Source organism: Coturnix japonica, chromosome 7 (genome assembly GCF_001577835.2).
Source record: "Coturnix japonica isolate 7356 chromosome 7, Coturnix japonica 2.1, whole genome shotgun sequence".
In the NCBI taxonomy this organism is placed as follows: Eukaryota; Metazoa; Chordata; class Aves; order Galliformes; family Phasianidae; genus Coturnix; species Coturnix japonica.
In genome coordinates, this window is record NC_029522.1 from 32,841,042 (window position 1) to 32,865,853 (window position 24,812).

Genomic DNA, 24,812 nt, shown 5'->3' on the forward strand with positions numbered 1-24,812 from the left:
TTTTTTTTTTGTATAATGCACAATTTCCATTTGGATTTCATAGACAGATTTTTGATACAAGTGAGTGTTGCATCTCTCTCTCTCTCTCTCTCTCTTTAACCTACAATAAGAAGAAAAATCTCCTTCTTTGCTAAGGTTACAGTGTTAGTTTAATTTTCATAGGAGCAGTGGAATATTTTGAAGTGAGTAACATTTACCAAGTCATTAGTTTTATGCAAACTAGGAAGGAAGATGAAAGAAAAAAAATTATCAATTATTTATAGATTGTTAAAATGTATCGTAGTGCACTGCTACTGTATAGAAATGACAATTAGCCAAACTTACCTTCTATAATTAATAATGCATATATTATGCTCTTTGGGCAACTAATCACCAGTTCTACAAATTTGTTTGACACTGCTGAAGATACCTATCACACGCATGGGTTAAAATAGGGAAAGCAGAACAATGTTCTCCCATTAATGAATGGCTGGCTTTAAAAGGCTTTCAGCAATACTTAAATTCACATGGCGCTTCCCTTTGACAAAATGGTGGTCTAGAAAGTGCCTGATTGGCACATGTGAGATTAAAATGCAGAGGCTCCTTGTTGAAAAAGGTCTCTCAAATCTGTGCTGTGAGGCTGGTGATTTGGTGACTGGCTGACAGCAACTCAACATGCTTGTCACCCTCTTCCCTGACTGGAAATGTCTGAAGATGGAAGGGCTAATGGCCAGGTTTAGACATGGCAGCTGCAGCTCATGAGGGACAGCAGCTTAAAAGGCAGCACCCAGGCCTGATGGGGACACACCATCAGTGAGAGGATGTGACTTGATGAAGAGCTCAAGCTAAAGCCTGTAGATCTCGTGAGCATCCTAGTGAGAGCTGCAGTGGGATTCAGGCATCTGTCATCAGAGAGCCCCACTCGTAGCAGCTTATCCTCCAATCGTGACAAGTGCAGTGTCTGAGGTGCTCTAAGGCACATAAAATGGCACTAGATGCATTGTGGTTTGGTACACATATGTGTATTGGCACTTAATCGTCTACTTATCTATTTAGAGTTTGTATTATTTGAAGATTTCTAATCCACCTCACTAACTTTTGCCCTCAGAGATGAGTCATGGAGACTTCAGTAAATGTCCCTACTGAAGAGATGGAAAAAGGGCGTGAACAATTTAGCGCACATAGGGGATGACATCCCATCATCTCATCACAATAAAACTTCTCATTACACAAATAATTTGTTCTGCAGCTGTAGATCTCTTGAGCTGAAGGATACAGATGCTCCCATCACTGGTGGCTTGTTTTGGACGTGAACCAGCGCCATGTTGTAAAGCCAGGTAAGCTGTCATTTTGCGTATACTTAGCTTTGCCCCATTGATTTTACTGTACGATTTTTCAAGGGAAGAATCTCTTTGTAAAAGTGGTTCCTATCCTGTGTTTAGCCCTGGTAAGGGTTTGTGAAAAGCTTTGATCACTGGCTACCTGTGAATACCCAGAATACTAAAGAGTCCCCTACTACCACAGGGGGACCGTACATAATTATTATCATCTTTTTATTTTATTTTTGTTATAAGCCTACTATTCACAATAATTTATGGAAATTCTTGAATTTATAAATTTTAAGGCTTTGCCAAATATTTCAACTATCCCTCCATGGCAAATTGTCTTTAAATACTGGCGTGGTATTATTTTTTTTCTTTTTAACATTTACTTGTGGACCAGAAACACTTGCAGTCTATTGCCCCTGGCCTTCTGTGAGAATGTTAGTTAGCAATGCTCATAAAAACTCAATTCATCAATGTGAACATAATTTGCTATGAACAGAAAGCTCACAAAAGGGTGAATTTGTCAGATAGACAGGTGGCCTGAGATCTCTCCCTGATACTGAACGATATGAATAATAGATTCTGGTAAATGTATGCCAAGACTTGAGCTGTAAACACAGCTGCCTCCATTCCCTTCCAGAATAACAGCTTCGAGAACGAAAGCACAGGAACCACAGTTCCACCTGAGGACTAAGCCTGTGCACGTACACACACACACAAACACACACACACACACACACACACACACACACACACACACAAATGCTTGCAGAATCACAAAGAAAACAACCCCCAGAAAAAGGATGTAGCCCTTTCCAGCTCCTTTTGCAGACCTTTGCTATGAATGGATTTTAACATGTGTGGAGAGCAGAAGGAGAGAAATAATAGAAAACATTTAAAATATATTTTAAAATATCTCCCGTCACAGAAATAAATCTTTCCACGTTCCAATGGGGGAAAAAAAAACCAAAATCTTAGCTGGCTTTTGTAGGTAAAGGATCTAAACATAACGTGAAAAAAGTCATAATGTCACAATTGAGATTATATAAACTACAATTATAGTTCTTGTTTTTTTCCTTCTTCTGATACTACTTCCAAAAATTAGTTAATTTTAATGATCCTAGCTAGATCTGCTCAATGATTTTTGTTGATGTTGCAGGCTATTGATATTTACTCATACTGCATTTTGTTTTGGCTTTTTTATTTTTAGTTTCATATCATTAATTTCTGTCCGTGGACTAAGTTAAAAAGACATCATACATGAGGAAAAAAAAAAGAAAGAAAAAAAGAAAGAAAAAAAAGACCTTTAGGCTTTTCTTCTGTTTTTTTTTTTTTTGTTTGTTTGTTTTTTGCTCAACATAACTTCAGAGCAGGCTGCAGGCTGGTTCAAGCAATCTCAATGACTGCCGGTGCATAATGGCCAACGTAGCTTTTATGGACTATGGGGAAAGACCTGATCTTAGGACAGGCATCCTGAGCAGCAGCGTATAGCTGGGAAGAAAGGGACAATGATTCTGTATTGCTCAGTAAAACCAAACATGTCCGAAAATGGACTCAGTTGTGACTAGCCACGTTCATTTTTGGGAGCTCATTGACAGTGTGGTACAAACGTTTTGATGCAGTTGACTTAAGGGCAGAAGTGTAATGTGTTGCATGGGAGAATAGCTGGCTGGAGTGCTTGTTTTGGTCCATCAGATGTTTTCATTTTTGCAGTTTTAGCTGAGGACTGAGATCACCAGGTCTGTTCTTTGCATGATCAGAGTTTAATTTGCTTTCCCTGTTATACATATAAAACAAAAGTCTTTTCCCACACTAGCATGCTTTATTTTAGGGATAAGGCAAGCTCCTTATTTGATCCTTCTTTGGCAGTGATATAGCCCAGGAAATGAACTGGGAATCGTATTGTTTGAAGTTCATACATGTTTGTTAATATTTGTTATTTAGGGAGGATGCTTCTCTGTAATGAGTTGGCTAAGGTGAGAGACATGTAGCACTGAACACAGACCCAACACATCCTAAAGCTCCCAAAATGTGACCGCATATGAGATATTAAAGGCAAAATGGAAGTTCTGAACAAATGAAATCACTGTCAGAATAATAAAAGAGAAATGAGCTATGATCTAATCTGTTTTCTAGCAGTGTCACAGAGGAGCTATAATAAAAGCTATTTGCAAAGTTCAGAATCATTTCCCGTGCAAAGCCATTCACATGCTATACGACTCTGGACAAATGGAGGGGGTCTAGGTTTTGCCAAAAAAATTGCATGTGGATAGTTTACTATTAGTTTTAAGTTTGTGCACCCAAATTACCCAGTTGGCTGCAATTGTAGCTCCCTCCCTATTTGAGATGGCACAGGAACTTGTGCACCTGGCTTTCTCCCTCTATTTTTGGTGTATCATCTTCACCCCTTTCTGTTTACAAACTGCAAGTGTAAAGGACAAACAGAAAAAGAATAAAGTCACATCATTGCTGTTGCACTATGCGTGCTATAAATGAGGGTACAGCAAAAGATGTATTGTGTCCTCATTGGAAATGCTCACTTTGTTCTTCTCCTCGGAACAATGCATGATCTGCAGTCCCAGTTTCAGTGTTCCTCCATTTCTGTGGAATCATCTCTGTAACCAGTGTAACCCCGGTGTGATGAAGAGACAGAAAAAAAGGGACACAAGGGAGGATCAAGTACATAAATCTCCGTTTCATCCCTGGTCTTCACAATGAATGCATGTGAAGTGCAAAGATGATGGAGGTGTACCTTTTTATTTTTGGATTTTAAAAGAGATTTAGGTTGGACGGCTAGACCTTGCACTCAACCAAAAGGAAGAAAATGGAGAGCTGAGCTGAGCTGTCCTTAACAGAAAGGGAAACATGAAAAGAAAAACTCCCGGCTCACCTGAAGCCTGTGTGAGAAATGGCAGTTCTGGCTCTCCACTGATTTCTGCATGGTGGAATAAGAGAAACCAAGCTCTTTACATTTTCTAGTTTCAATTCAGTGATTTTTTTTTTAACTTAAGTAGACAAAGTCACTGCAGAAAGGGATAGAGAAAGGGAAAATACTCTTTCTATAATCTGGCATCCGATGATTTCAAACCTGTGGATATCTGCAGTAGAGATTTAAGAGCAGTATGGACCCATGTATATTTATAAAGACTCCCTGTTGACCAAAGGACTGATGACGCAGAGGTCTCCTAGTCATGTGGAAAGAAATGAACTGATTAGCATCAATGGGAAGAGGAGCGGTGACAGCTAGCTGTGGGACCTCCCCAGCTCCCTGATGTCTGATGGTATGGCTGGGAGGTTTCCCACCAAATGCTTCGGTTTGTGCTTATAAGTTAGCTCCTGTCCACAATGGCATCTATTGGAATTGCAGTTTGATACCCCGTTATAAGAATAAGGTCCTTTTTCAGTGATGACTTTGTGACAAGCTGCAGTAAAGCACCTCCTGGAGTTCATGAAGCACTGTCCTCAGTGAAAATATATACTTAGGACTCACATATGCAACATTCATGCAAGTCTCAGAATGCAAAAGAGGTCAAATCACTTCTTTGCATTCACATTTTTTGGTTGTCTTTGCACAAATCTCTCCCCTGTGCTCAGTTCTCTGGTTGAGATCTTAATGGTACACTCCCCAGTTTATTGCATTTTATCTCATTAACATTACTAGTTTTTCCTCTCTGTCCTCCAGTTCTTGCACCCAGTCTGTCACCACTTACAAGCTTCCCATTGACCCCATCTTCCTTGTCTCACTTTCCTTTTTGCTTGTCAGTCTCCCTCTTCCCATCAAATAAGCCTCATACTCCAAAGTAAAAAAGAAATATATTAAAAATAACAATAATAGATCACAGAGAAATATTTATTCAGTAGCAATAAATCTATTATCTGGTATATGAGTAAGATTAAAAATATTATTCCTTTTGTATTTTACAGGACATGGGAATTGCGAGGAAAAGTGAAAAAATAGTTTTGCTGCCTGAAAAAGCATCGTTATGCAGCCACTGTGAGTCACCAGAAAAAGCAAAGAAGTAAAAGAAGTCAAATAAATGCATCATGTATTGCTTCTACATGGGGAGACCTAATGTGTGAAGACAAATATTGATGTCTCTGCTGGAAGGCAGTTTTGCTATAGCAGTCGAGATGGCTGCATAACCAGCTATAAAGAAGAGATTTCATTTAACATTATGTTATCTTCCTTTGGCAAGAAACGACACAGGATTTAACCCAGAACTTTTCTAGACTTAGCACAGGGTGCATAGGCAACAGACATAGAGGAAAGGCTGGTATATGAGTATGTGTCTCTTCTGCATCTGGAAGGTAGGCAAGCACTCTAAGTGTGATTCTGTCTATCTGGAGTTGGAAAAGATGAGGATATCTCCTTTCTACTTTTATTTATTTATTTGTTTGTTTGTTTGTTTGTTTATTTATTTATTTATTCTCACATAAACATAATACAAATAAATTTTAAAAGGCCTTTAAAAGGTGATTAGTGAAGACGAAAATCTTTTCTAACATGAGAGGTAATGGCCTTAACTTGTGCCAGGAGAGGTTCAGATTGGATATTAAGAACAATTTCTTCTCAGGAAGAGCAGTCAGGCATTGGAACAGGTTGCTCGGGAAGGTGGTGGAGTCACCATCCCTGGAAGGTTTCAAGACGAGGATAGATGTGGCCCTGAGGAACTCAGTTTAGCAGACAAGGTGGGGAAGGGTCAACAGTTGGACTAAGTGATCTTAGAGATCTTTTCCAAACTTAATTATTCTAGGGTTCTATGATTCTACTTCAGGTTAGCATGGAAATACGCAGAGCTGTCAAGGCAAGAAGTTAGGAGTAGAGGAGGAGAAGAACTTGGGATCTTTAAACCCTTCACATTTAGCTTCAGAGTCTGAGCCATAAGTGACATAAAAATAACAAAAGATTTTAACTGGAGATATAATATATGCAGAGTTTTAGTTTAATTTCTTATGTTTATAGTCCTCCTGATTGTCAAAGAAAACTTGAACACATTCACAGTTACGTAGACTGATGATGCTGTGAACTCAAATAAGGGAACTCACCATATTTCAGGCACTTGCCTGGTGGACTTCACAACACCACTGTGGTTGGTACTTCCTGACATACTAAAGAAGAAAGCTAAATGGGCAGCATAAAAAGTGAAATAGAACCTTCCCCTCCTCCTTTTTATAAGGCTGGTGTTATTTGTTCATACACTAGGAAAAAAAAAATGCAGAATACATGTAACTTTTACTGTGTTTTTCTTTCAAGTGCTTCAGTTTCAAACTGACGTACAATAGAGCAAAAAGTCAGACAGCTGCAGGAAATATGCGACTATCTGTGCATCTAAGCATATCTGTTCTGGAAAAGAAAGCTGATTTATGTTACCTGATTTAGATATTATTGAAACCTACTTCTGCCTAGATTCCAGGTATCCAATTGCAACAGAACTTGACTACAAAATCTTCTATTATATTTCTATTATAAATTGTCTGTCAGAACTGTACGTAGTCTTCCTTTCTGATACAACCTCTCCTTTCCACCTCCACCCTGCTACATGATATTCTAATGTCTAATTATTGCTCTGCCATCAGCAGTAACAACAACAACAACAAAAAGATTCAGTTAGGTAAGCTTGCTGTGTTATTTGTGCATGAGGCACAACTTACTCTTTTGTTTCCATTGCAGAAGAAAAGAGTGGTATGTGATTAACAGCTTTTTACTAGCAAGCAGATGCATTATTATTTATGAAAAGGCACATACTATGTAGCTCGCAGTGAACAAATTGATCAAGAGATAGGACACGTACACAGATTTTCTGATCTTTTGCCTGTTCCCAGAAGTCCCAGTAAAACTACATGGCTCTACAAGTAAGAAATGACCTTCAAGCCACGGGAGAATCCCCATGCTTAGGGATGCTCTTTGGCGACTTCCAGCTGCCACACTGATTCTTCTGAAGTTATGACTTGGAGCTGGCCCAGCTAGACCTCAGCTTTTTGTCCATAAACAAAGAAGATAGACGTGCCACAATATCCAAGGTCTAATTAGGCACAAACATCCAGTAGAGTGTTAATAAAAGTCATTAAAAAAAAGCAAATATACTGCTCTTTTTTTGTTGTTGTTATTATTGAGAAAGGGGATTCCAGGAAATTAAAAAATGCACTGGGCAAAAAACAAATCCAACCATAAAACAACAAAAGACCAGCATTCCTCACAAGGATATGTAACCAACCTGCTGGAAAACACACTTTGATTGCCTGCATAGAAGAGGTAGGGGGAGCACCAGGGGAGCGCAGAGTGGCAGCCTCACTCTGGACAGGCTGCACAGTTTGCTTACACGCGATAAAACTCTCAGGAAAGCTTCTGTGCTTCTGGACAAAGCATTCCCACGTTACTACTGCAGCATGCTGCCTTCAAGTAAAGCTTCCTTATGTGGGCCAACACATTGCAGGCACACAGCTGGGGTAGGGGAATCACAAAGCAGAAACTGGCAGCTTCTCCCAGGTCACAGTCCCTAAAAGTACTTCTGAGCTATTTGGAGGTGGCCTCGGCCTGATATGAATGCATTTTTTAATGGAGAATTTATATCAGTGCCATGTGCACAAGTTATAAGTGACATGAATAAAAGGGCACAAAGGTATACACCGTTAACTCCTTATTTCTTGACTAAATATCCAACATTATTCCTCATTATAAAACAAAACAAAAACCAAAAAAACAACATCAAATCTAACCTAAAATACTCCTTCCCATCAAGCTCCTGCAGTTCAGCATTCTTTGAAGTAAAGTTCCTAAGTACCCACGGCTTATTTCTATATGTAGTGCCCTGCTAAGCTCCACTTGAACTCCTGCACTAAGCACGGAGATGGCCCCTTCTTCCCTCAACCATTCCAGCCCACAAGCTGGATGTGTCAGCAATACAGCAGATGGGGAAAATGTATACAAGTATATTAATTGTGTGGCCTAGATTTATGCAGAATACATATCTGCACAGATTTCATATATAGGATTTGAAATTTTGGTTTTAACCCTTCAGGGGTAGATGTGAAGCTCAGAAAGGAAAAATACAGCAAAAGGGAGTGGGAACACCATGTCTGTCCCTGCTTGCTTTGGGAATTAATTTACACAAGTCAGCCCGTGTTCCTCAGTTTACTCACTGTGAAATATTTATACTAATGCTGGTGATCTCACTGTGACTTTGCAAAGCTTAGTTAATTAGCTCATAATTAATTAGGATCTTCAAGCCTCCTGAATGACAGCAGCGCTGTGCGAATAAAGCCAAAAATAAAGAATGGAAAACAAGGAAGATTGCATTTATTTTCTTTTTCCCTAAAGAAGTGCTGATATGTGCCTGCATGTTCACAGCCATTCAGGTGAGCGTTTTCCTTGGGTCGAAATCTCCTAAAGACAAAAGGGCTGTGCATGCCAGCGTGCAGAAGTATTTCTGAGAACATTCATACCAGATGTGTGCTCATGACCATCCTGAAAAACTCTTTTCATTGTTTGCACAATGATTTGTCAGCGCGTTATAACTGTTCATGAATTATTTGCCAAAGGAAAAATAAATTCCCTAATGGCTTCGCATGGTCTATACACACTTTTCCAACTGCTTTAACTGCAGCCATTTAGGATCGAGCACAGCTCCATTGCTGCGGCACCCTGCTGTGGCCAGTGATGTACCCGCATCTCGGATGGGGCTACCCCATTAATTTTTACTGTGGTCTGCTGTGAAGCTCTAATAAGGGCTGAAAATCTGCATGGAGGGGTGATTTTTTGGGTAAAACTTTGAGGCGTTGCTGGGGCTGGCAGCAATGCGTGGCCCCAGCTGGGCTGGTTGTGCCGGCGTCGCCTCGGCAGCTGGGCTTGGAATGGCTGCTGTGGGGAACAGCCACGTGCAGGATGGCTCTGCCATGGAAGCTGTACTGGGGCCTCTCCCCTGGGCAAGGTGACCTTGTCATCTCTGCAGGATGCAGACACGGTAACACCCCATCCCACCCATCGCCTTCTGTATGCTGCGGCACTAGAGTGTAAGCTAGGCTGCCATGAGGCTTGTGTTATGAATATCGCTTTAATTCTATGACAAAGTAAATATAGTAGGGAGTACTGTATACAGATATTAACTTTTGGAAAGCTTCTTGGTCCACTCTACAGATGACCTCAGATTCTTTCTCTGCTAAAATTTAAGGCACCTTAAGGATGAGTACCTGGCTAACATTCATCTCTTTCTGAAATTTCCCCACACAGATTAACTTTATGTATCAGGCTGATCCTCACTACTCACTTTGTATGTAAATTTACCTTTATGTTACTACACACACTCATATTCTGAGGCGGTACCTTCTTACTCAAACCAACACAGAGAAAGATAATGGTTGTAAATCACCTCTTAAATTTAATTCATCCCCAGAACACAGTGTGGCTTAGTGACACAGTAGAATCATAGGATCATTGAGGCTGGAAAAGACCACTCAGATCATCTTGTCTGGAAATGATAGACACACCCCAATAGAAGACCCACTAGCATGCACGCCCAGAAGATAACCTAAATATTCTCAAAGAATTCATTCTGTCTGGCTTTGCTGAAAGTGGCTCAGTGCGTAAAGTGAATAATTTCCAGTAAAACTTCACTGTAGTTTCCATGTAGGTAATGTACAAATGGTCTAAGCCATCCGTAAAAATATTATCTACAATCAATTTGACAAGTTTAAGCAAAATACAATATTAATTTAAAAATAATTGCATCAACTGAAAAGCCTGCATTTATGTAGTACCTTAGTGAATAACTCAGAAGAACACACAGTACGCTATCTGCAGGAGAGAGGTTTTTTTTCCTCCAGATGTCTCTTTTTCCTTCCAGAAGTTGCAGAGCATTGGACAAGCAGTAACAGATGATGAACACATGCATAACTACAAATGGGCAAGCTGATTGTTTTCAGAATTGGTATAAACATTTGCTCTTGGATTGAGATTTAGCCCATAGCAAATCTTTACATTCTCGTTATAAACCTCTGACAAAAAGAGCTTCTAATGAAAATGCTGACAGTGTGAAAACGTGGCTATGGTCAGGAAAACAAATGGATAAAAAGTGGCATTTTGTACCTCCATATGTATATTTCATCAGGGAGAGCCGGGCTTCAGCTTTTCTAAGTTTACATTTCAAAGCAAAAGCTTGATGATAACTGCTTCTCCTACCCTTTCTATTTAGGGCTCCCAAACCTACTACTATTACAGCTATCTACTACGCTAGCATTTAAAAACAAACCAAAACAAAATAAAACAACGGCTCAGAGACTGGAATATGAACTTCTCAGAGCTCAGCAAGAGAACCAGCAGCTGGATTTTTTAGCATCTATTTTTGATTATACACATAGTAGTAGAGACCAACAGCCTGAAATGGGACGTGACCTCACTGCGGTAGGGTGTTAAAGGCAGGAAAAGAAAAAGAACACGTGGAGAAGGACTGCATTGCCTCAGTATGCACAGGGGCAAAATGGGAGGCAGGGAACAGGAAGAGAAGAAAGAAGGGTCCAACACCATGGGGACACAGTGAGATAGGTAGTTGGAGAAAGCTTCCCAAAAGCTGCTGCTTCTTAGGAGGTATGGAAAGGAGTCCCTGGCATTCTCTTGTCCAAGAAGCAGGGTGTCTGAGAGGCTACTGCCTTTCTTCCACAGTTAGACTTGCTGTCATTTTGAGATAGGTGAAGCAGCAATATGGGAAATGAGGAGTATCACAGTTGTAGGGGAGTGTTTTAGTCTCGCACTATAAGGGAACAAAAAAGCCAAAAGGGAAAATGTTTTATGATATATAAGACAAGACATATGCAGAACCCATAAATGAGTATAGGGCTGGGAAGACATACCCACAAAGGGAGCTTGGTGGGAATGGCCATTCCACAGTGCCCAAAGAGGACAGCAGAACGGGCAGATGCATATGAAGACTGATGAATATTTTTGTCTTCATCAAAGCAGAAGGACAGTGCATGTCAGTGGGTGATACCTGAAATGTGGATCTACGTGCTCTGACACTTTGAATGTTTTCAGGGTCAAACCACTGTATTAAGTGGTTTTCTGACAGAACACTTAACACTGCGAGGACTCAGTAGGCTGGCTTTAAACTAGGAATAACAGAAAAATAGATAAGAAAATACAAGATAAAATAATAATGATAATAATAATGATAATCAGATACTGATTCTTCGGAATGTCAAACAATCATTGGGACTTAAAAGCATGAGAAAAATCGAAGTGACCTTGAAGATGGTAAAATCTGGAAGGACTCTAACAGGCAGGAAGCTCCATCCTCTCCTTAATGGAGGCTGGTTCTGTCTGTTTCTGGGGCCCATTATTCTGACAAAGAAAGTCAAAACAGCCAGGATACTCAGGAAACCCCCCCAAAAATGGAAACTAAGCCCCCAAAAATAGAGCTTGAATACTGTGTAGAAGCTATGATGAATGTGGCTAGATGACAAGGAGTTAAACAAGCTCAGTTAAATTGTCATTGAGGATGCTAAAGAAATGGCAAAGAATGATTAGCACCTAAGACTGTGTCCTCTAGAGCCAGCAAGGGTTGTGTTAGTGACATCAAGAGTGACCCAAATCCTACTGCAAGGAGACAGCGGACATGCTCAGCACCAGGAGGACGCTGCAAGTAACATTTCTGCACGAAGCAAATTCAAGTATAGAGGGATTACAAGAAGACCTCCTGACAGCAAGGTTGGAAGTAGAAAATCTTTGTGCTACTGCAGACAGTAAACAAATAGACAAAGTAGAAAGACTGCACTGGCTGGTGGCATAATAAACACAGAATTATATCACTGTAACAAAATGCGCCCACTGAATTTGACTCCACTTAAAGAGATGAGAGCTCTTAAGTTGAGGCGTTGAAAACAATTTAATTGAACCTGGCTAATTAGAATATAACAAGTAGTTAAAAATTATGCAATGCTTTAAAAATCTTTTAATTAGTTCAGAATTCTGATGGCAAGTTAGTAAATTTGCATCAGTATGTTCCCATGCTTGACTCAATACATAGAAAAAAATAAGGTGTATTTTGTCAATAGGGACACTTTGAGCAAACATACACAAGTAGAAAATAATAATGTAGAGTAAGGAATAATTAATTAATTCGAGCTTCAAGATAAGATCACTGTGTCCTGCTGCCCCTACATGTTAATCAGCTGATTGATTAATTGCTACAATCATAATAATTATAGGATGTAAATCTAAATACATTTAATGATAGTTTGCACTTAGAATAAAAATGTCTTTTATGTCTGCTTATCTTCTTCATTTCTTGAAGCCCAGTCATATTTTTTGTTTGCCATAAATAAACCTGGTGCCTCTTTAGATGCTATCTTTCTGATGAGGTAGGTTTATACTTCATTCATCTCATCAGCAGTGATTTTTTTTCTTTGGTGGCCTTCACCTCTTGTCTAATGAAAAATATGTTCCTAGACGGGAAACAATTGATTATGTGCAATAACCAATACAGCTTCATCAAATGCTCATCCTCAAATGAAGACAAAGGGACACACCAGTAAGCCTACTGTATACTTATAGACTGCCTTTATGAGAAAAGCCTCATGCACTCAATGCTTCTTCCACCACACAAACTCAGTGTAGGGTGATACAGCAAAGAAGATTAGCAACACAGAAAAATATTAACAGAAACAAGCCAAAGAATAGAAAGAATTCCTCTGCTGATTTCCTACTTATGGGCAATGTGGAAAGTCCTGACATTGACATCATCTTTGAGTTTGTGCTGTTTCTTATTAAACCGAATTAAGCTTTACGAGAGTGACTGCACCGAAAGGAAGATTTCAACCCTTGTGTCAACCAGCATCTCTAAAATCCATCAACGAAAACATGCACGAAAGGAAGAAACAAGGGTTCCTAAGTTAAATCTGCTGAGCACTGTCAAAATGCGCCAGATCTTCAGCTATGAAGGTGCTAGTGAGTCAGGAATAAGTTGTTTTTGTAGGTAAGAGTTGCAGTCTTCGGTATTCTACATATATAACATGAGAAAAAAACATCTGTTTCTGCAGTTGACCACCTGGTTAACAAATCCTACACTGTTGGTCCTGATTTCTACTTAGATTACAGCTCCTTTGAGTTTCTCTTGAAGTGGAAAGTGTTTGAAATGAAATTTTCATTTGCTTCCGCAGCAAAACAATGCGGTGTTTTGTCTAATTTTTGCTTTGTGAAGTATTCGAAAGCTTCAACAAACGCGTGACATATTTCTGCAGTGCTTCCTTATTTCAGCTAATATATGGACATTCACACCAAATTCCTCAGTATTTTCAGTTTAGCAGATTTGGAAATCCTGGATTCCTCTTTTTCAGAGTTGGTTTCCATACATTGCTTTGCAACTCTTGTTTTGTAGTGATATTTGTTAAATAAATAATGCTATGTTAGAAAGGATAATATGAATATTTTAAGGAGCCACTAAAGCATGTTCAAAGGAAAACCAAAGCAAATTCCACCAAGTGAATGAACTTCTGTAGCCTTCAGAGGGTTACCTGACCTTCTACTTTTGCAGCTTGCTTGACTCAAAGTTACAGCATTGGAGGAGATAACAGTGAAATTGTACTATAAAAATAAATTACTAGCATGAATATTAAGCAACAAGGATATAATAAACATGACTGCTTACATGATTCTGATTTATTGATACTGATTTGCTAGTAAATTATCACACAAAGTCCTTGTTTTAGTTGTTCAGGAACATGTGCAAAATAAAGCTTGGTGGACATTTCCCAAAGACCTTGACTTCGGTCACTTTGGGATTCTCAATGCCTGTTTTTCTGGTACATTATACAGCGCCATAGTTACTTCCCTTTTCCAGATATATCTATTTCTCCTTTGCTGTCTGGTTTCTTTAAAGTCTGTTTTTCAGTCCTGCACAGTTTTTAAAACTACTACCATAGAAGTTCAGCTCTGACACAGTGGAACAAATCCAGCTGCAAAATCTCCTACAGGCTGTTCATGCTTGTTCTGTTAAATAGTGCTCACTTCGAGTCAAGAGGTTTCATTACTATATTTATGAACCTCTTGGCACCAGGAGTTGGGATTTCCCAGTGCTAAGCGTTAATGCATTTTGCATCACTCTTAAGCACTGGGAACTCAGGATCACCGGTGCTGAGGGGTTAAAGATGGTAAAATATAGATCTTTATTTCTAGATAGAAATCTTTAGTGCATGCTTGCTGTTTGTGTGTGCGTGTGTGAATAGTCTGAGCAACTATCAGATAACAGAGGGAGATAGCAGACTGCCACAGTCACTAAAAGCTACCAGGAACTGCAGATTTTAAGGGATCTCAGCATTAACAGCCTGCTGTCTATATTCTGCATCAGATATTTGTTATCCAAATTGATGGAAAGTATCCCATCTAAAATAGGATTATTCTCCTTTAAATTTAAAGCCTACTTTGTGCTTATGTGGCTTATATCACTTTATGACATGGTGTGTTATGTCAAACCTAAGATTATTTTTGGAGATTTCTGAGACAGAATCTACTTCATTTTGCCTGTCATCAGCCTAAAGCATGTGCCAAAAGACCCCTTTTTTGAGGCAGTGATTCACAAATACCATCTGAATTAAAGGACAGCTACAGCTTCAAAGCAAAACACGTATCTTGGATCAAATTCTACTAACATCTCAGAAAGTGCTCTCAGTTTTGATACTTACTTTCAGAAGATTTACATCCACACAGTGGGCTATTTCTTAAAAAAAAAAAAAAAGAAAAGAAAAAATAGGAAAAAAAAAAGAAAGCGTTGCTACACTTCAGCTTGCAAGAAGGAATACAGCTCATCAGGTGTCCTGATCTGTGTTGTAAAGAGAAACAAACAACGAACTCAGCTGCAGAGAGCATAGGTTTGTTAAGGCTGCATGTGAACGTGCAGATGCAAATCAAACATGAGCCAAGGGAGAGGCTGCTCTAAAAGTGGGACTTCATAGCTCAGGGTGGGAGCTGCAGAGCTGTATATAAATCTGCCTGCCAGGCAGTCCTTCCTGCTTCTCCATGTTGGTGCTTGTTGGAAAAAGAAGGGAAAAAGGTTAAAGAAAAAAATGGGGAGGAAACGGGGGAGAAAAGGAGGGAGAAAGTCCAAATAAAGGAAAAAAGGAGGAAAAAGGAAAAATGGAAAGAAGAAAAAAGGGAAAGAAAAAAACAGGAAAAGAAAAAAAAAATAAAAAAAAGAAAAATGGACATTGCTGCAACTTTCACCATTTCCTTTAATTGCTTCCCGTGCAGGCACTTCCTCCCTGCCTCTTTTACTTCCATACACACAAAGTGGTGCGGGGCAAGATGAGTGCAGAGTGCAGCAAGATTGGGTTTTAGCCCTGATCACCTCAGGTTATTCTGTGCATCACCCTTTCCATGACACTACAGCAGCACCAGCCTGGAAAACACTTCCCTTGGTCACTGAGTTGTCCTGACATGAGCTCCAAACACCACGTATCTCACAAGAGCTGAAGCAGATCTCCACTTCTCAGTTACCTTTTTTTAAGTACCCCACCTTCACATCTTAATTTCTTTCAATGTCTGGCAAATAATGCATTTGCTTTCCTCAACACCTATGTATACCCTGACAAAGATGTTTTGTAATTAAATAGCTTTATTTTTTTCCCAGTGCAACACTATCCAGTTCACTATACCAGTGAATGTGTGAGCTTAAGGGCTGATGGTGAATTCGACTGTGCTCCTGATCTTCATGAGGTTATCTGTGTGATATACTACCTTACCAGGTAATTAAGGCTTTGGCCAAAATGTAGCAAAATTCTGCCTGAGTCAAATGGGTTACCAGGCTAATGAATTTTATATAGAAGGGTGTCAAAGGAACAGTTTGATTCTTCGGGAACTGAAACAAATTGCATTCTGTTTTAAAGTCATGGACATTTCGAATTCAGTACCTGTACTACAAGTGCAGGGCAGTGGATTGGAGAACTATTTTTGCATCCAAGGCAGTTTCCTTAAAGATGAAAGTTTTGTTCACCAAGTTGTTCTCCAATAGGTTGCTCCAGCGCTGCACACACCCTGATGCCATTTTTGGGGGAGGCTGTGCAGCACTTCTCTCTTCCACTCCCACACTATTTCTTACTTTGCTTGACCCCTCTTTTTAGCTGTTATCTGGTACAGCTGGTGGAGTACAGCTGCTAAAGATGCTTTTCCGCAGTCACATTACCCAGTTTTCCAGTCTTTTTCCAGTCCTACTTCTTCACAATTTGTGTCCCTCAAGAGACATTATCAATCATATTAACTTTGAACTCTGGCCCAGCCTTGCTAAGAACACCAGCCTACCCCCACATTTAGACATCGTTATTTTTCCAGGGTGCTTCAATTGCAGCCATATTTCCCATGGCAGACACAGTTCCTCCACACTGGTGAGGTTGGCAAGCCAAAGCTATACGAAGGTCATGATTTCAGGGATGTGGAAATCAGAAAAAACCCATGCCTGATTTTAATGTGTGACTTAACATTTCTCTCTCAACCTCTGTCATCAGGAAGAGCTCTGTACATGATCCTATTGTTACTTTGCTGGTCTTATCATTATGTCTTATCACGCACCCTTACCAACACAGCATTTTTCTTTTCCAACACTGTAGATGTGCTACTGAGGCAAACTGGAAGGATATTACTTTGAACATTCATGACTTGCTTCTGTATCTGCCTGCTCTATTGAATTTATAGAATACTGAATTTAATTTTCTTCTCTAAGCCATTTTCAGACCATTTGTGGACTAACGTTTTCAGAGACAATGAGCAGTGGTAACTCCTTTCTGGCCAATTACTGCTCTCAAGTAGCAAATGTCTGTATTGCCCAGCGGTACAAGACATCTCCTCTTGGTCTAGACGGCTCCTTTCTCTCCCTGGCCTTCTCTTTCCACTTTCCCCTCCCCCCTTTTCTTCAATTTTTGCACTTCTGAAATTGTGTAACTGGGGCATTATAGGCTGTTTCTCCTCCTGTTATTACTTTCCCTGAGTGGAAGCTTCACTCACAAGCCTGATGAAACATTTTTCCCCTCAAACCCAGAGTGCCAATTCTCACTTTGTCAAGAGCTCCAGATAACCTCCACAAGAAGTTCTTCTCCCCCTGCCTCCCTCAAATGCTCCAGGTTACAGGGATCTTGTCACAGCTACTAAACAGCTCCTTTTCTCTCTCTTGGTTTGTTGTTTTTTTTTCCTCCTCCTTTCTGCCTGAACTGTGTTATTGCTTGGATTTCTCAGTTTCTCTTTGTCTTCTCTTTCTCTTTCTCTCCCTCTTGGTTTTCTCTATGAGCTTCTCCTATGCTAACTGACATATGAACTCTCTAGTTGACTTGTTTTTTTGCTACTGCCCTTTCTCTTCCATATGAAAAGATTCTCTTAACCACAGATCAAATTTATATTACACCAATACCCAATTTTCTGTGCCCCTGAAGTAAGTTAAAGATGAGCAAACTGAAACACACGTGTTCCTCTGATTGCAATTTTTTGCATCCGCACTCCATCAACTGGCAGCCAACATTAAGCCAATGGAGAAGTCTTGGAGACTCGATGATGAATCTGGCTACCATTTGCAAATACAAACAACTGTTTTTTTAGTGAAATAAAGTGAGGTACACTGCTTCCCAGGTGACGCTTCCACCAAGCACCCAAAGTCTCTGCCAGATATCCAAATAAGTACTAATACTCTGAGCATCCCTATCACGCAGCAGGTAGAACTCCAGGCATTCTTTCAGCCTTGTTAGCACTTGTGCTATTGAAGATAAGCCACAGTTTGGAGATAATGCTGTCTAATAAGTGCTATTTGCAAATACTGGCTTCAAAGCACTTTGCTGGACCTACCGCATACAGCAAAGTTCTTGCAAAAGGTTCTCACTGAGCAGATTAACTACAGATTCAGATCCAATAATTTATTGTGTAAGCATTAAACCATTCATACCACTAACACCTGTGCAAGCCAGTTGGCCTAGTCAATTCTTGTTTAACATTTAATTATGAATATAATTAGCATGAGTTAAGAGACAGGCCAGGCATCCGCAATAAAATTTCCAGTATGCTAAAAAAATTATAACTATAATAACAAAAAAGATTAAATTGCAGAGAATATGTCCCTGCTGTGCAAACTTTGCATGACAGCAATATTCGAGTACAAATTCTTTTTAAATTTGTTCATTTGCTTTGATGAGAATTGTAAACCCTTTGCCATATTTTTAAGACACCATTTTTTTCAGTTCCTTTCATCTTAAGGGACTTTTTTTTATCCCTGATGCAACCCTTTCAGAAAGACTACTCAGGTTCTCCACTTTTCCTTGCATGGTAAGTTAATTGGTTTGGTGGTGTTTCTGGAACACAGTCTTAAGTAAAGCACATATAAGAGTGTTGTTAAGTGCTCTTTGTAGCACATCAAAACTGCACACTAGCAGGTTAAAAAGATGAGTGAATATTACAGTATATATCTTCTATAGGTAGATTCTTATGTATAAAGAAAAAACAAAGCAACCAGACAGCAAAGTCAGCCTAGGGTCAGTTACCTGTAGATAGGAGTTATATTGGCCTTTTCCACAGAACAAAGTCATGCAGACGAGCTAAATTATCATATGTAGATTCTCTTTCAAACTATCTACATGGGAATAAAAAATAAAATAACATTCTACTTCCTTATTTTCTACCCGAATCTATTCATAGGCGTGCCCTCTAATTCTTTCATCTATAACAGTAGCTTTCAGAGCTGGAAAGATCTATTTAAAAGTGCTGCTCGGTTGAAACAGTTTGCAACTGTGAATGGAAGGTCACCAATAGAGAGCCAGGAGGTTACTGGGGCATATTGTTCCTTGACACCTCTTGGGAACAAAAAGCCTGGAACTAACCTCTCTTGTTACCAGTCTGCTGCTGTTACAATTATGTCAGCCTGTATTTACATCTTTATTGCAGGTGTGCTTTCTTCTTGCCTCAATTATGAGTGAAGACCATGCTGGAGTACCTGTGCTAGCTGTAATAGGTGTGATAGTACAGCTGAAATATATTGGTAGCCACGTCCTACATCTCTCTGCATGGAGATATTTATATATTCCCATGAATGAAACGTATTTCCCTGAGAATGCATTATCCAGAAAATCACTCCTTTTTTAAAGAAATCTGGACTGTGTCTCAGCTTCTGGATAGTTCTTTTTACTATGTGATTTTTGTTCTGTTTGCATTTAGTTTCTGGACTTTTATTGTCTTCTGATGTTTAGATTCAACCCGAGACGTATTAACATGACTTATTATGTGAGATATATTGTGGTGACCTTGGGTTTGTTTACAAATCACTGTGTTCACATGAAATTGAGGCTTCCTGATGCCATGCCAAGCCCCAAAACTTCCTTGGACAAGTAAAAGAAGGATAGGAAAACAATTTCAATAGGAGGCTCGCCAACTGCGAAGCTGAAGGCAGTTTGATTAGGACTCGAAGCCCACAGATTGAGATTATGACAGAAATTTGCATAATGCCAGGGACTGATAAGATTTTGTTTCTCAGGAACCTATTACGTGATGATGTTAAGAGACTGTCATGGATTTATTACAGTGCAATATGCTGACTTGTCTTTCCAAGACGAGTTGGCCTTGAGCCTTGTTCTTTGTAAGCCTCGAGTGAGGCTTCTATAGATGTCTTTTGAAAATTTCTTTAGACATCTTTTGTAACTTTTCACCAAGATGATATAAGGATGTTATGACTGTCAGAATAAATGAATGTATTTACTTCCTTTCCTTTTCCAAGCTACTATTTTCATAACACTGCATAGTGGTTCAGAGCAGGTCCTGGCTATGCTGTGTTTTCAACCAATGCAGCTCTGTTCTTTGATCATGATTATGTATCAATGACTAGACTTGTTGATTGCCTCCTGATACATCTTTATGCCCAATTTTGATGAGGACTACTTCCAGGCCAACTCCACACGACAGCTGCATTATTCAGTGCAAACTGTGCTTTGGCCCGCTGAAGACCAAAATGTGTCTGTTGCCTACATAGACATGAGCTGCTGCAGCACGTTGCCTCAGGCTGTGTATGCAGCAGGTTTGAGGGGAGAACCTTCTGAAGCAAGATTGGAGCCTGGGCTGAGAGTAAACCTTTTTCCTGATGCCATCCTCCAAGGAGATAAAGAAAAGGGTGAAAGAAGACATGAAAAGGTCCAATTTCTCCTGATAGTATAGACAGCTTTTGTGGGTTACAAACAGTCTTCTGCAGTAATGAAATAAGAGTTTATTCCTTTGCTATGTTACCACCCTGTTTAGTAAAACCATGACTTCATTGACTGTTGGACGAGACTGGCGAAGACCAGTAACTAATACCAGCAAGAAAGCAAAAAATATTCTATATACCTTCTTTCAGTAAAACAAAGAGTTTTAAACTCTATCATATGTCAGATACTAAACAATCACCTTACTCAGTCTCTATATAATAGGGTAACACAAAACATTATAGGATTGATAGGAATGACATTGTGAATTCTGTTTAGCATTCACCAAGAGACTTTAATTGATATATCGAAAGGATATGTGTGAAATCAGTTTTAAAAAGTGTTAATGGTCCATCAGAGAAACAAAAAATAACAGAACAAAACAAAACCAAACCAAGAAAAACCTAAAGAGCTTGAAAAAATAAAAACGATATGAGTATCTAATGTGGGCATCTGGTAATTTCTATGCACTTTACCACTGTAATTCTGAAAACCTTCTTCATCTGCCATCTAACCCCAAGGTGCTGCAGCTGTGACCTTGTGAGACCTGTAGGTGACCAGGTCTCTACTGCTTCCCCTGTAGAAAGATGGTTTATTTTCTGCTAGGACCAAAAATCTTGAGCTTCAGAGAGGGAGGATTTCTCTGCTGAAGTTTCTAGGTAGGGCTGGTCCTGTGGGTTTCAGCAGGCCCTACATCAGGTTTGCTAAAGTAAAGTGCCCTTTTCCCCATTGACTTGGTGACTCATGTGGATACCATGTTTTCTGTTCCTCATACTGGAACCTGAGGTACCTCCTTTCATGTTGTGGGTTCTACTTGGAAGCCTGAAAGTCACATTTAGCAATCCTTCATTTGTATTGTTCTTGCTTTTATGTTCGTCTGCCTTGGGCAGGAAGGGCACAGCAACAACAGATACCTTCCTTGAGAAAACTCCCCATGGAAGAATCATCAGTTTGGCAAAATATTTCTATTTAGAGCACATACAAACATTTCCCTTGTGTGCACATGCACCTTCAAAGAAAAATCATCTATTTATCTACAGTACTTAGGTGACATCTATTATATTCATATTATAGATAAGGAATCAAAATGATGGCATAATCACTTAACCTCACGGATTAAATCTTTCCAACATAGTAAACATAAAACTTTCCACAACAGTAAAGTGTGGCAGACAAAATTTGAAGCCGGCCCTTCCAAACCAGAGACAGATGATGCAACTTTGGGAACTTGGTGGAATTTTCCTTTGTGGAATATCAGGGTGTGTTTTTGTTTGTTTGGTTGGTTTTTAATTATTATTATTTTTGTTTTGGAACTGCATTTGGACAAAGCACTATCCATGCAGATGCCCCATCTATACAGCTTTCCCCAGCTGAGGAGATTCGGAATAGCTAGTCAGTATTTGAATATTTCCCAAGTTGAATTTACCCATTTATTTTATGCTATGGATATCAGTCATAACTGGAGAGGAAATCACAGCAGACAGAACTTCTAATTTTTCTTCCAAGAATTCTGCCTGAGACTCTTCTATAAAATTTCTTCAATTAAACTAAATATTTGTAAGCAATTAACACATTTACCTGCTAATGTTTTTAACAGCTTTTGGGGGTACTTTTTTTAGTTTCGACGTATGAAACAAATGCTGTAAGAAGTTTCCATGGACATACAGATTGAATTCTGCAAATAAGGTGAGTAAATGTTTCAGTTATTGGCACTTCTACCACCTTACTCACATGAAGTACAATTTTACTTGCAGACAATCTGTTGAACCACGTCTGTTGATCTTGCAGAAAATCAATAGAACTATTTGCGGTGCTAAGTAATTTAAGTGTGGCTGAACCTGACTTCATAGCAGCATTTGGGCACACTTTAGAAGTGCATATTTCATCCAAAATACCACAAAATGACTTGCCAGTAATACATCAGACAGAGTCCTTGAAAAAAACTGCTTTCCAAATCCTAAGCAACAAAATTAGTATTAGGTCAGAGGTCTTACGGCTCTCCATTTGTCATTTATAAATTCTCTGATAAAAGCTACGTGGCTTCAGCCTGTACAACCAAATTCAGAGGTTCTATAGTGTCCTGAATTATCTCCTTATATTATGGCCATATCTGAATTGTTTTAATATTATGGCCATATCTAAGCTTACTTGTAGGGGACACTGAAGGTAGAGAAAGACTGTAATATTTTGTTCCTGTGCACAAAAATTAAAATGGCCTCACCCAGGAAAATTAATACTAAGTTTCACATAATTTTAAGAACAGCTTCAGCATAAAGAGCCTGGGGCACCACTTGGGTACTCGTCCCTCCAGAGACTTCAAACTAAATGGATAAGCCACTAAGAAACGTTAGTGATAACTTGTCACTAACCACATGTTGTTTTTTGCACAACTTCATCTTACCAATGACATCTTCATGTTATTGTGGGAATGTGCCCTAATTCCCCTTCTCCTTGCAGTCTTCAGGTTGGTTTATTTCTGATAGTAAGTGCTCTTTCTTACTGTACCGCATGCCCATGCACTGGGTGCTAATAACACCAGTTTTGGAAGAACGGGCAAAAAAAGACACTACAGCCTCTTTTTTACAACATCCTGAAGCAGAAGGTAAATTTTCCAGCAGTTCAGCACAGACCAATTTTCTAGCAGCTAAGGCAGAGCGATTAGCACAAACCAGCCAAAGAATCAACTCCTATGGAAATGATATTGAAGACAAGAGATTTTTTATCTTGCCTGGGGACTATTAACGTGTAGAAGAGCTCAAAAACCACTGGAAACACCTAATTGTTGTTTATAGATGTTTATAAGTGGAGATGGTAAGAATACGGATTTGTAGATATGTTGGCAGTAAAGGCCAAATAAAGAGAAGATTGATTGGAAATTGTAGATTACATTGGACACTTGGATTAGGTAGAAATCACCCTAATGTGCCGTAAAGAAAGCAACAAGAATTAGGGATTTGAAATAGTGCAAAGAGTGTCTTAGACTGGTAGTATTTTCTTGCTAGGAACAAACTGTTTTAGAATCCCTCTATAAATGACTGTTCATTAGTCTATCAACGTGTATAATGGCTCTCAAAATCATAATAAGAATTAATAATAGCTCAAAAAGCAGAAAGGGACGTTAATTTCTCACTCATGAATATTGATGCTTTAGGGAAGAGTCTCATCCCGACATGCTTTCAAAGTCCATTTCACAAGTCTATTGTTGGTTACCTGTTATTTTTACTATTAAAATCGTCCCACTGAACCTCCAAAAGACTTCCTATTATCCAGACTTGAATGCTAGCATGAGAGTGAGAACAGAAGATAGCATGATCATGGTGTCATGATGATGGTCTTCAGGGTACAACAGTGTTGGCTGAGCCAAAGCAAACACTAAAGGACAATGAGAATGAATGAGAAGAGGGCAGGAAAGCTGTTTAGCTGCAGAAGACCAGTGTGATGGTGGACCATCTGGAACAGAAAGTAATAAGGCAGAGTACACATAAGAAATGTAGAACAACATGCTTAAGAGACTTTGTTCATCTACCTCGTGTACCACATCCACTAGGGGCACTGCTTCTTCTTTCTGCAGTGGATGCAGAACCACCTGAATGCTATGTTCCACCATGATGCTTCAAAAGAGCATCCTGTCCTAATGCACCACAGAAAATGAAGCTGAGCAGTAAGCAATTCTTTCTTATTTTGCCCTTCTCTTAGTACTTCAGAGTCTATGCAATGGGAACAGAAACTGAAGTGAGTTTCTTCTCCATCTACTTTCTGTGTGCTTTGAAGAAAGTGAGCTGTCAAGAGTAAACTTCCAGGTGATCTATTTCCTTACCTTACATATTTAACTGCACTGCTTCTTTCTATAACCAAGAAGGGAAGGATCTTGTGAGATACATTTAACCTCATTATATCTGATACAGGGTCTTGAAAAGCTTTAGTTGAACTAAAGACTCTTATGAATATAAAATCAAAGTGAGCCGTACATTAAGGACTTCATATTCTCTGACAGCTGCGCATGTGTGCACACAGCTCTCATTAACAGTAATGACAAATATGCATGCCCATCATTCAGAAAAGAGATCTCTAAGTACATTATTGTTGCTGTTGTTGTTTGTTGTTTTTTTTTGTTTGTTTATTTGTTTCCTGAGGATTTTTCTCCATTGGACCTTTAATTAAGCTCCTAGTGGGCTTTCCCCCCTTAAGCTATCTTCTCCAGCCCCCAGTTATCAATAGGAATACTGCTCCAGATAACTCTTCTTTGGGGGTAAGTTTTTACAAGCTGCTACAGTTTTAAAAACACACCTGCAGGTATTAAATACAGAGAGGGTCTGCAGCACATGA

At 39.3% G+C, this 24,812-nt stretch overlaps 1 protein-coding gene across 1 annotated transcript in view; it reads right to left on the minus strand.

Annotated features, from left to right (window-relative positions):
- The window catches only part of ARHGAP15 (Rho GTPase activating protein 15), a 337,309-nt gene that overhangs the window by 32,413 nt on the left and 280,084 nt on the right, over positions 1-24,812 (minus strand). The gene's annotated exons all lie outside the window — the stretch shown is intronic.